Source organism: Periplaneta americana, chromosome 15 (genome assembly GCF_040183065.1).
Source record: "Periplaneta americana isolate PAMFEO1 chromosome 15, P.americana_PAMFEO1_priV1, whole genome shotgun sequence".
NCBI lineage: Eukaryota > Metazoa > Arthropoda > Insecta > Blattodea > Blattidae > Periplaneta > Periplaneta americana.
In genome coordinates, this window is record NC_091131.1 from 140,710,583 (window position 1) to 140,723,278 (window position 12,696).

A 12,696-nucleotide genomic window follows, 5' to 3' on the forward strand; every position below is an offset into this window, starting at 1 on the left:
GTGTACCTCGACAAGGCCGTTTCACAGAATTACGTATTACCAAAAGGCAGTGAGAGCAATTTAGCTTTTGAAATTAATATCAAAAGATCCTCCCCTAACTGAGCCCAAAGTCCTGGAAGTGGTTTGCTTTTAAATGATGCCTGACTAACTGTCCGAAACCATGTCTATAAGGACCTCATATTCTGCCGCAGTGAGGGCTGCTGGTTTTGACTTCACTACAGTGGATCTATGTACAATCTACTCATTTCTTTCGAATCGATTCCTGAGTGTCCCTTGGAAAGTATGAATTCATATTTTGAAGCAAATTGTCAAGGTGTTCTTTTATTATTGTTATGGATGACTTATTCATTGTTATGTTATTTTTTTCTATTAATTTTGAGATCGATAAGAAACATGTCAGATCCTTATTCTCGACGCTAGCTTTTTCTTCAGCGCGGCATATAGTCTTCAGTTTCCCCTTGTATGTATGTGCTGAATTTGTTCATTTTTGAAAAAAAAAATGTCTGCCAAGTAACATAATTTGCACAACCATTCTTGATCATTCAAATAATCCGCTAGCAAACTGTTTTGGTCATTCAAAGGTGAAGAAACTTCCGTTCGAAGTTCAAGTAAACGTGACAACGCTTTACTACGCTACAACCATTGCACTTCTGTGTGTAATAACAATGACTTGTGTATACTTCCCATATCTTCGCACAGGATATTGAATAGCCTACACTGCAAAGCTCGTGCCTTAACGAAGTTGATAATTTTGACGGCGTTGTTGTCTAGTACCTGCTTTAATAACGCTTGCATTTTTGCAAGGGCGTGTCGGTGTAGTATCAAATACTGTAAAATGATAATAGGTACCCGAAAGTTCACGGTAAAAGTGGCGAATGACTCACCAGTGCTATCTAGCGGCAGGGATTGTAGGCAGCGAGGATGACGTGACGAATAGCGCGATGAACTGTGATACGAGTTTTGTTCTTCAACAAACACAAGATGTCGTAAGGATTATTCTCATTATAATTGTACACACTACACACTGTCAATTAACTGTGGAAATGTTTGTTCTGTGTTTTGTGAAATCTACGCCTAGCAGAATATGCTAGATCTTTCTTCAGATTTCCAAAAGATACAGATTGAGAGTAGTCATGTAAACACCAGTAGAATATTACTTTTCTGTTACAAGATGATGATGATGATCATCATCATGGCGATTATGACTACTACTACTGCTTCTACTACCGGTACTACAGTTATTTAATTTTGTCTTTTAGGTGTACCTTGCTCATATAGGTAAATAAACGCAGACAGAGGTTTAATAGGGCGTGCCAGCTACTATCGCTATTTGCGTCCTTATCTAAACTTCTTTAAAAAAAAAAACAAAACACAAACAATATCATAAGCAAAATGCGAGCACTAACTACAAACGCTGTCAACAGTTCTAGACGAAACGTTTAAAATTAGATGGACAGAATATCTGTACAAAAATCAAAGAAAATATTCAGATCACTTTTGATTATCGGACTTCAATAACTATAATTCGAAACATTAGGGGTACATAAAAATAGGGTGTAAAAATTGGAAAAGAGTACCGAAGTTTCAGATCAGTCGTAGGACTATAAATTTTTAATACCCTGTTTTAATAACAGACTGAAGAAAACAGTTATCCCTTCACTGAATTTAACAGCTTCTTCTTCTGAAAATATGAGTCAAAATCAAAGCACAACGAAAGAACCGCGAAGATCTCAAATAAACATATTAGATCTTGCATGGAGGAAGCTGCGAGTTTTCTGATATCAGACAGAAACGGCAGATGATACTCCTCCATCATGTAATTAGATAGTGCATTAGCAATGACATATTCTCTATGTTAACTAAAACAGTTACTAAATTGCATAAGTCTACTTTACACTGTTCATATAAAACACAATTTCTTTATAGTTTCTCCGTTAAAAAAATTGAAAGTCTTTACTTTTTTATCCAAGTAGTGTGTCTTGGGATGCGTAACATAAAAATGTGAATTATTTATTTTGTGAAGAAAGTGGACTCCTGTTTTTTTTTTCGTAATAAGTGATCCAAGTAGTTATTCGGACAAATAATTTGCCAAAATTAAGATATTTTTACGATGCAATAAATCCTAAAAGATAAAAACTGGCTCAAGTGGAAATGACAGCTCTAAACACAGCAAGTTCAAATGCCGATTTAGTTAAAAATGTTCAAAATGATGAATTCATTAGTCACAAGTGTGCTTAAAAAGAAGAAAATGGGGAAACGATATTCCAGTTACGATAAAAGTTTTGCCGCAACATTCCATTAATGCTCACCTCAAGATTAAAGATTTCTAAGAAGAAAATTATATTTACCAACTGTTAGATCTCTAAAAAATTGACTTCATGAATTTGGTATAGGCCCCGGTATAAATAGCACCATTCTACAATTTATCAATTATTAAAAATAAAATCCGATATTGTACCATTGAATGAAAAGGTTGTAACTAATATTGATGACGATAAAATGTCTTTGAAGGGAAACATAACATACAATGTTAAAACAGACACTTTGAGGGATCCATTGAATTAGGTATAGACAGGCCTAATCAACAAACTTCAACTGACGTAAAAGTTTCAGAAGTACCATTTGCAAATCAAGCAATGGTTTTCATTATTAGAGGAATGTGCCATATTTTAAAGCAAACTACGTATATGTTATTTTCTACCAAAAGATAGAGAGATTTTAAAATGACATCTGCTTGATGTAAAAGATAAAATACAAGATACAGGCTTTATTCCTAAAGCAGCAACTGTGCCAGTATCTTCACTTACAAATATTTCAATGTGCTAATGAATTGTTACATAAAAAATAAAATGGATAACCATTAGCCGAGAAACGAAATACGCAATTTATGAAAGCTTCCAAAGTAATGCACAACTAAATCATAATTACATTTGAAAATATGAGAATTGTCTCATTTCATTTCTATTCCAATAACTTAATTTAAAATGTTGCGAACCTTGTGACTTTAAATAATTCTATTCATTTGCGTGTTCTTATCGACATCAAATGCACACCTCTCTGTTTTTAATCACGTAACCCAGCACGCCGCAAGGAGTGTATAAACAATTCAAGCCGCTAGATACCAGCACAGTCACTTTTCGCCGTCGTTTGCAATGCTACAGAGGCAAGCTTTCCAGACTTGGTAGTACACAGTGACTACTTGTGCAGTTTTTTTTTTTTTTAACTTTCTTGATTCTTGTAACAGAGCCAGCAACAGGAACTACCATTGCCTTTGCGCCATCTGTGCACCAGTGGCGTATACTGGTTAAAGGGTTTGGGCTACCGCTGACCCTATTATTACACAAAATATATCTAACAATTACTTTAATTTTAATTACTATGGTAAAACTAATAATACAAAATTATTACATTATGTTATATTATAAACTTTTTCTTTTGTAATTTCCTTGGGCTACCGCCGGTAGCCCCGGTAGCCCGCAAAATACGCCCCTGCTGTGCACACGTCAATGCAATTGTCCCACAGTATCGAGTTTTCAATGAAGGAGAAAAAATTTCAGTACCGCTTGTAGAGGATGGCAATTGCTTGCAGAACAAAACATCTTCATGAAAGAACCTGAAAATTCGTACCGCACAAACGTCATTAACACAGATACTCCGGCAAGGTCCGGGATTCAAGTTGTAGCGAAATTTTCGTTTGCCTAATACGGAAAATTATATTTTTAACATGGTTTGATAGATTCTGGATTCGATTACGTACAGTGTTATTTGAGGACACACTGGAGATCAAGTTTGCAGTTTTTTCGTTGGCCATGCACTTCATTATCTTCACTAATATTGTGCAATTCATTTTGCGTAATTTTCAGAAAAGTCTGTGAATATGTTAGAAATTTAATTTTTCAGTCGTTGACTTTAGTACATTATATATTTTGTTAGGTGTTAACCTGTACATAATAAATTGTGTGATGTATGAACGTTTTCGTTGACCATGTCAACATCATCAGATACACTCTGTCATTTTACAATATCAATACTCTCAATGTTGTCTACACAATTCACATACAATACATGTTTACTGTCATATGAAGGTAAAACCTATTAAAAAATTATATGAATTAGTTTTATAATGTTGAATTGTGGATACCCCAACTGTCAACAATTAAAATATACTTATATTATCATGGGTATATTCTTTGCAAATCATCACATGTGAACGATAATATGAACGATGTAATGATATGATGTTAAAAGTAAGATAAAATATAAAAATGATGAGCTAACTCTATTTAATGCTTTACTATACATGTGAGGATTTGCAAATTACAATATTTTGTTACTGTACTGTTCACATACTGTTCGGCGAAGTAAATCACGCATAAAATCGTCTATCATACCGAATTCTGTTTTAATTTGTTTATTTTGTCTTTAGTTGGTGAACCGTAATTCTTAATTTCTATGCCCCATATATATTTTTTTACCAACTCCACGGGTTGCTTCCGATGTTAAGTGATTGTACTTATCAAACTGCCTCAACTTTCGATTACTCTATGCATAGAATTTCTAACGTTAGACACAATATTTTAACACTTTGTTTTCTTAGCTACGCTCCTCTGCAAATAAGATATTCTGTTTTCTTCGACGGTGTTATTTGTTCTTGTGATGGTCCTGGATCTTCAGGTGAATCAGGAGGCCTGGCTGCGGATCATCTGCTCCAACACTCATTAATCATGGCCGGAATAAATAGACATATTGAAGCGCTTTCTGAGGCAAACATAAATGTTTCCAATTCTCCCCTGAATGCTAAGACTAACTGCAGTCTTTCTTAATACTGTATGTCCAAACAATTCACAAGTGTTTTCGTTCGTTGTTTGAAAGTCTTCTGTAATTTTATTATTATTATTATTATTATTATTATTATTATTATTATTATTATTATTATTATTATTATTTCGTGGAGTATATTCTAAATTACTTACTTTTTTACAACTCCAAGATAGCAATGATAGATGAACAGCAATTCTAAAGACATAATTAACTTTATTAGGACAATAATATAGCCCTGCCCAACCCCATACCCATCAAGGCTATCAAATCAGCCATGCATAAGAAACATGCAGTGGAGGAGCTCGCAGCCTCATATGGACACGTTGTGTTACGCTTTCCTCCGTACCACTGTGTTCTAAATCCTTTGGGAATGTTAAATGTTATGTTTTATTTAACGACGCTCGCAACTGCCGAGGTTATATCAGCGTCGCCGGTGTGCCGGAATTTTATCCCGTAGGAGTTCTTTTACATGCCAGTAAATCTACTAACATGAGCCTGTCGCATTTAAGCACACAAACGCCATCGACCTAGCCCGGGATCGAACACGCAACCTCGGGCATAGAAGGTCAGCGCTATACCAACTGCGCCAACCAGGTCGACCTTTGGCATCAACTGAAGTCTTATGTTAGGAAAAACAATATTATCGCGACTTGAGTCTAGTGTGTTAACTTCTGCGTGATGGAGCTGCAACAATCGGTCCTCATAATTGGTCCTCCTGTGTTCAACATGCAATTAAAACGGAAGGGAATTATATGAAGCACGACAGGGACAGTAACCAAGGGAGATTTGTGATTCATTAAGGAGAGAGTGACGACGAATAGAGGTAAGAGAAGAAAAATGTCATATTTTATTATATAACATTTCAGATTTCGCTGCGAATTTAGACACGAAACACAAATTGACAATATTCTTTCGATGTTATTATTATTATTATTATTATTATTATTATTATTATTATTATTATTATTATTGTTATTATTATTATTATTATCATTATTGATGTAGTCTAAGTATGAAATGTATTAGTTTGAAGAAGTTGACCGTACAATGATTCTAAAACTGATCTTTATACACACAGTAACTCAAAATTAACCATTCATTAATTCGTGATTTATTGAATGAAAGTACAATTTGTTGTATAGAAATAAATATACGATTGTTTCATACCCACCCCGTGGCGAAGTCAATGTAAAATGTGACAACTGCGCGCCTAGAAATTTCCGCACGCGTCCCTTAATGACCGGGGTGGACCGTGTGGCGAAGTTCTTCTAGCATCAAAAGAGACCGACTGGGGATCCTTTGAAAAATACTAAACTGTGCTGGAACCTCTGCTGTTCTGTGGCACGCAGGGCGAGACAAGTGATTGTGCCGTCTTTCTGCAAGTTGTTTTCAACGTAGTTACTGTCTTTAACATAGAGGATGCTGCATCGGTATAATCAGAAGTACTCTTGGTTTCACAAGGAAAGAACCTTCGTTGCAGGGTTGGGTTCAGGAAGCCATAAATCTGACTGACACGCTCCCCCAATTAGTGAAACTGTGAACAAAGATACCGCCAGGAGACCGCCGAGAATGCTGTGTTGTGAATTTTCCATTTTTGAAAGAATCCAACCAGTTGCAAAAGAAAATACATTTAAAGAGTCCAGCCAAGAGCAAACGTGGCAACAGCTTCCCCTGACTGGCCTGTCAATCACTGTCATCTGTGCAGAAGTGGTGTGAGGCCAGGGTTCTTTACTTGTGGAGCCGAGAGTACCTTGTCATGCTCTATACCTGATGGCCATAATAATTGCATTGCATGTTGAGAAACCCCGCATATTGTAGAATTAATTGTTCACAGCATTTATCACATCACACGGCAGTAGGTATGTCCAGCAGGGCTTCCGGATCCACAGCTCCAACAGTCACAGTAACTACATGCCGCCCAACAGCATCCGTCGTCTCATCAATTGACACCAGATGTGTTGGTTTGTTAGTTTACCTCCAATCTCAGTAATGCATGTGTTGTAAATTTTCTCAACATAGTACTTTCGTAACGTAGTCTGATGTGGAATTTCACTTCCGGTGTATTTCTGTAAAACCTCGCGGAACGCCGTATTTGCGAGTTTATTAAATGGTATGCCTTACACATGTCTTCATAAAATGTTGAATTTGACATAGGGTCCTTCTGCACATTTCCTTGTTCCAGTCGTTTATGTTCCATTGTACTTACGTGTCTTTGAATGTTATATTCCTTGTTTTTAGCAGACGTAATGCTGACATTGCAAAGTTTATAATACAGATTGTTATTTAGAATGCAGAATATATTTGCACCATACTGTGAAACTAAATATTCTAGTTCCCAGGCCGTGTTTCTTTCCTTCTGAGCCATACTGTGGAGCTCACTGCACTTGAACGAACTGTACCGCGGACGTTGTGTCCCTCCCTGCTCACGTACTCCTTGTTGGCTTTCTTTCACTGTAAGCATGCTGCAATGTCACAGGCCTAATAATTAATAAGACAGAAGTGCGCACAAACGTGCAGTTAGTTTGGTGTGAGTTATTTCTCTTTACCGTATTCCACCAATGACTTCGTTCTGTTAGTGCAGCCGTGGCGAAAATGCTACTCACGAGCACATTGTGGCTCGCAGTGCTTTTCTCTCGCTTCCTACCTACAACCCCCACCCTCTCACTCACTGGAGTCAAACTCCGTTCTATTTGTATTTGTCTCGGACCTGCGAGTGGCGTATCGTCGCAATGTCTCTCTCGAAACCATGTACCTCTATAAAAAACGAAAGTTTCAAGTAGGATGGGAGGATGTATTCTTTTGCTTGCAATATGATGAATATATTAAATGTATGATTTGTTCACAAATATTACTAGGAAAACGGTTGTATAACATAAAACGGCATTATAAGTTACTACATGTTACTGATGAAACATTAAAAGGTTAAGTGTTATTATTATTGTTATTATTATTATTATTATTATTATTATTATTATTATTATTATTATTATTATCTCTGTACGTCGATTCTTTTACAGCAGATGTACGAATAATGCGGTTAGATTTTCAATTTAAACTCACAGATTTACAATGTGACGTTAAATGAAAGCTAGATGTAAGGACTTGACAGATATTGAACTTTTCAAATCTTTGGAAAAAAATAAATATTTGAAGCTTCGTTCTTTCGCTTGCTCTGTTGAAGCCATGTTCGCTGTAACTTACGTTCGTGAAAAATTATTTTCAACAATGAAAATAGTAAAAACCAAATTTAGATCACGACTGACAGACAAATACCTTCGTGATCAACTACGACTGGCAGTAAGTGACATAATTCCTGATTTTGAAACTTTGTCGCAGAGACATTCTGAAGACAGTTAATTTTAGGTTGTGATAATGTGTCCTATGTTTTCTTGTTCATTTCTTTCTTCGTTACATGTCCTAAACATTAACTTCCCCTTCGGTTGTCCGCCTCCCTCCATAGGTACTATGCACGTTGCAGCTTACACAGTGGCTCGGCGTACCATGGCCTTTTCGCCACGGCTGCACTAAAGTGATGTTTTGAACGCACTTCGTTGCACAGTTTGCACACGCATTCGGGGGAAGAGAATTAGGCATGCATTCAGCTGCAAAGTTTTTTCTTTAAATTGAACTTTAAACTTTAAACTGAACGAAAATTTAAGTACTCTCGTCGTTCACCCATATGAAGCCAGTTACGTAGACCAATTTACCGACAGTGCCCTTGCCCAGGGTGAGCCGTGGGGGGTGGTCGACGCTACACCCGCGATGAGATGAGATGAGATGATGGGGATTTGTTGGGATGCCACAAGGAACCGGAACTCCCTGAGAAAATCAGGACGCCGGGCTTGCCCAAAACAAGTTATAACATCGAGAATAGAACTCGAGTCCACAGGTTTATAAGTCCAGAGTTCTATCTACTAGTAAACTAACTATAAATCTTTGAAATGCTCACATAAAAATAATCAGATACATTTCTAAGTTGATGGAAGTGTCATATGAAGCTAGGGTGACAAGTTTCTTTTATGGATTAATGTAATGTAACCAGTCAATTGTTGTCCTACGTAGAAGTGATGATCATGAATTTAGTACTGGAGTACCGTGTAGTCAGCGCGATGATCCCCTCCCAGCTTTTGTAGCCGGTTTTCGAAACCGGATTTCGTTAACTATCGTAGCTTCCCAAATTCACCATGATGCTGGGTGGGCACCGGTTCTATATACTTACCGAAATGTATTGCTTATAGATTATTATTTTATTACTGGAGTCAAGGAAAAGAGATAACTGAGCGAATTGTAACACTTCCTGAGCAAGTCATACCACATCTTGCTTCAAGCGCAGAGTTCTTGCTTCCGAAGAAGAGGTGCAGCACACCGTGGTTCCTGACAGTCATATTGTGCCTACAACACAACACTAATGACTTGATATATTAACTTACAGAATGTTCGTAGTCGTTTTCGTGGCCGTCGTCCTCATCAACATTCTCAACGTCGCATCATTTGTTTTATTGTAGTGTCGGTGCAACTAGTAATAGCGAGACGAGTCCGAAAATTTGCCATGAGATTACCTGACATTCGCCTTATAGTTGGGGAAAAACTTCGTAAAAACTCCCAAGCAGGCAGTCAGCCCGATTAGGTTCAAACCCACGCCAGAGCGCAGCGTCGAATTGTACTGGGTGATGCACGAGGACTTGCCGTCACTTACGCAGCTTAATTCCGAAGATATTCTGAGCAAAAAATGTCATATAAACATTTGTTCTAATCGCAATATTTTCAAAGTTACAGTAATTTGAAGTTGTTAGTAAAATACCGTTTACCTTTAGCTTTAGGGCTAAAAAAATATTACAAATAGAGAATGAACTATTCAGAAGTATCAATTCTTTAATTGGCTAGTGTTCTGAAGCTAAAAATGTGTTGTGAATTGCTTTGTACAGATTTTATTTTTCAATTTTTAACTAAAAGTTACATCATTCTTTATTTATTTATTTATTTAATTTACTTACTTAATTACTTATTTACTTATTTTACTTATTTTACTTATTTTATTTATTTATTTATTTATTCTGGTGTAATTAAGGCCATCAGGCCTTCTCTTCCACAACACAACGCACTTATCACAAAAATTGTTACAAATCATGCGACTTTAGGAACTTGTTCCTTTACAGTTTAATTATGCATCCTAATGTACAGTCTTAAAGAGTTTAAAAGAGTGGCGTGATTTGTAATAATTGTGATAAGTGCGTAAGAAAATGTTATTTTGTGGTTAAAAATCGATAAAAAAAAATCTGTACGAAGCAACTATGGAATTCACAACACACTTTTAGCTTCAGAATACTAGATAATTAAAGAAATGATACTCCTGAATACTTCATTCTTTATCTATACTAATAATAAATCTGTAGCCGAAATTTTTCTGGTAATTTTCGATTTTCCAAAAATAATTGGTCCTAACATAATATATAATTAACTACCCTGAAACCGAAAATCGCATTTTTGAAATTTTTGTTTGTATGTCTGTCTGTATGTTTGTTACCTTTTCACGCGATAATGGCTGAACCGATTTATATGAAAATTGGAATGTAAATTAAGTTCGTTGTAACTTAGATTTTAAGCTATATGGCATTCAAAATACTTTATTTAAAAGGGGGATTATAATGGGGCCTGAATGAAATAAATCGAAATATCTCGCTTATTATTGATTTTTGTGAAAAATATTACATAACAAAAGTTTCTTTAAAAATGATTTCCGATAAGTTTTATTCTTTACAAAATTTTGGTAGGACTGATATTTAATGAGATAAATGAGTTTTAAAATTAAAATAACGCCATCTAAGACGGTGCAATGAATTAAGAACAAATGACTTCGTCTATAAGGGGCCTTGGACATCAACAATCGAAACAGGGGCCTTGGACATCAACAATCGAAAGCTATTAAACATAGCCTACAGAGAATGTTTCTGTGTTTGTATGAAGTAATATCAGAAGCTAAATTAACCGATTTGTATAATTAATTATTATTTCACCATTGGAAAGTGTAGTTTCTCTAGATGGACATAATGTTATAATGTTATTACCGTAACTTCTGAGTAAATCGAGGACAGGTAAGATTAAAATAGCTTCTTATGTACAGAAAATTTCATAGGCTACTTTGTACATTCGTTTTCTGTATTTCTTAAAATGATATTTATGTACACTCATTTTAATCTCAGAGAATTAACGAACAACGAGAGTGTATTGATTTAGTATGCAGTAATAGTACGTTAGCTTAGCAATCCATTATTTTATAATTCAAATTTTAACTATGCTCAATTGAATCGTGTTAAAATACATAAAATATATATGCAATGAATGCAATGCAAAAAAATTGGGTAATGAGCGAAGCAGACTATCTTGCGCTGTTGTAAAAGTTGTTCCCTGGATCTAACGTCCTATTTTAATTATGTAATTACTTTATATTTATTTCTAACAGGTGCAGCGAAGCGCACGGGTACCGCTTGTACTAATAATAAATCTGTAGCCGAAATTTTTCTGGTAATTTTTGATTTTCCGAAAATAATTGGTGTTAACATGTATAATTAATCACCCTGAATCCGAAAATCGCTTTTTTTTTTTAATTTTTGTTTGTATGTCTGTCTGTCTGGATGTTTGTTACCTTTTAACGCGATAATGGCTGAACCGATTTATATAAAAATTGGAATATAAATTAAGTTCGTTGTAACTTAGATTTTAGGCTATATGGCAGTCAAAATACGTTATTTAAAAGGGGGGTTATAAGGGAGCCTGAATTAAATAAATCGAAATATCTCGCTTATTATTGATTTTTGTGAAAAATGTTAAATAACAAAAGTTTCTTTAAAAATGATTTCTGATAAGTTTTATTCTTTGAAAAATTTTGATAGGACTGATATTTAATGAGATAAATAAGTTTTGAAATTAAAATAACTGCAATCTAAGGCGGTATAATGAAATAAAAAACAACAATCGAAAGCTATGAAACATAACCTAGAGAGAGTGTTTCTGTGTTTGTATGAAGTAATATCGGAAGCTAAGTTAACCGATTTGTATAATTAATTATTATTTCATCATTGGAAAGTGTAGTTTCTCTAGATGGACATAATGCTATAATGTTATTACAGTAACTTCTGAGTGAATTGAGGCCAGGTAAGATTAAAATAGCTTCTTATGCACAGAAAACTTGATAGGCTATTCTGTACATTCGTTTCCTGTATTTCCTAAAATAATTTTTATCTACACATTCATTTTTATCTCAGAGAATTAACGAACAACGAGAGTGTATTGATTTAGTATGCAGTAATAGTACGTTAGCTTAGCAATACATTATTTTATAATTCAAATTTTAACTATGCTCAATTGAATCGTGTTAAAATACATAAAATATATAGGCTATGCAATAAATGCAATGCAAAAAAATTGGGTAATGAGCCAAGTAGATTATGTTGCGCTGTTGTAAAAGTTGTTCCTCCTGAGATTCAAGAGCCCCCACAAATTAAAAACTTTCTAATTGGAGTACATCCGTTATCAACACACTTTTTTGTAATACAGTATAATATAATATAATATAATATAATATAATATAATATAATATAATATAATATAATATAATATAATATAATATAATATAATATAGTATAGTATAGTATAGTATAATATAATATAATATAATATAATATAATATAATATAATATAATATAATATAATATAATATAATATAGTATAGTATAGTATAATATAATATAATATAATATAATATAATATAATATAATATAATATAATATAATATAATATAATATATAATTTAATATATAACATAACATAATAATAAATCTGTAGCCAAAATTTTCCCGGTAATTTTCGCTTTTCCAA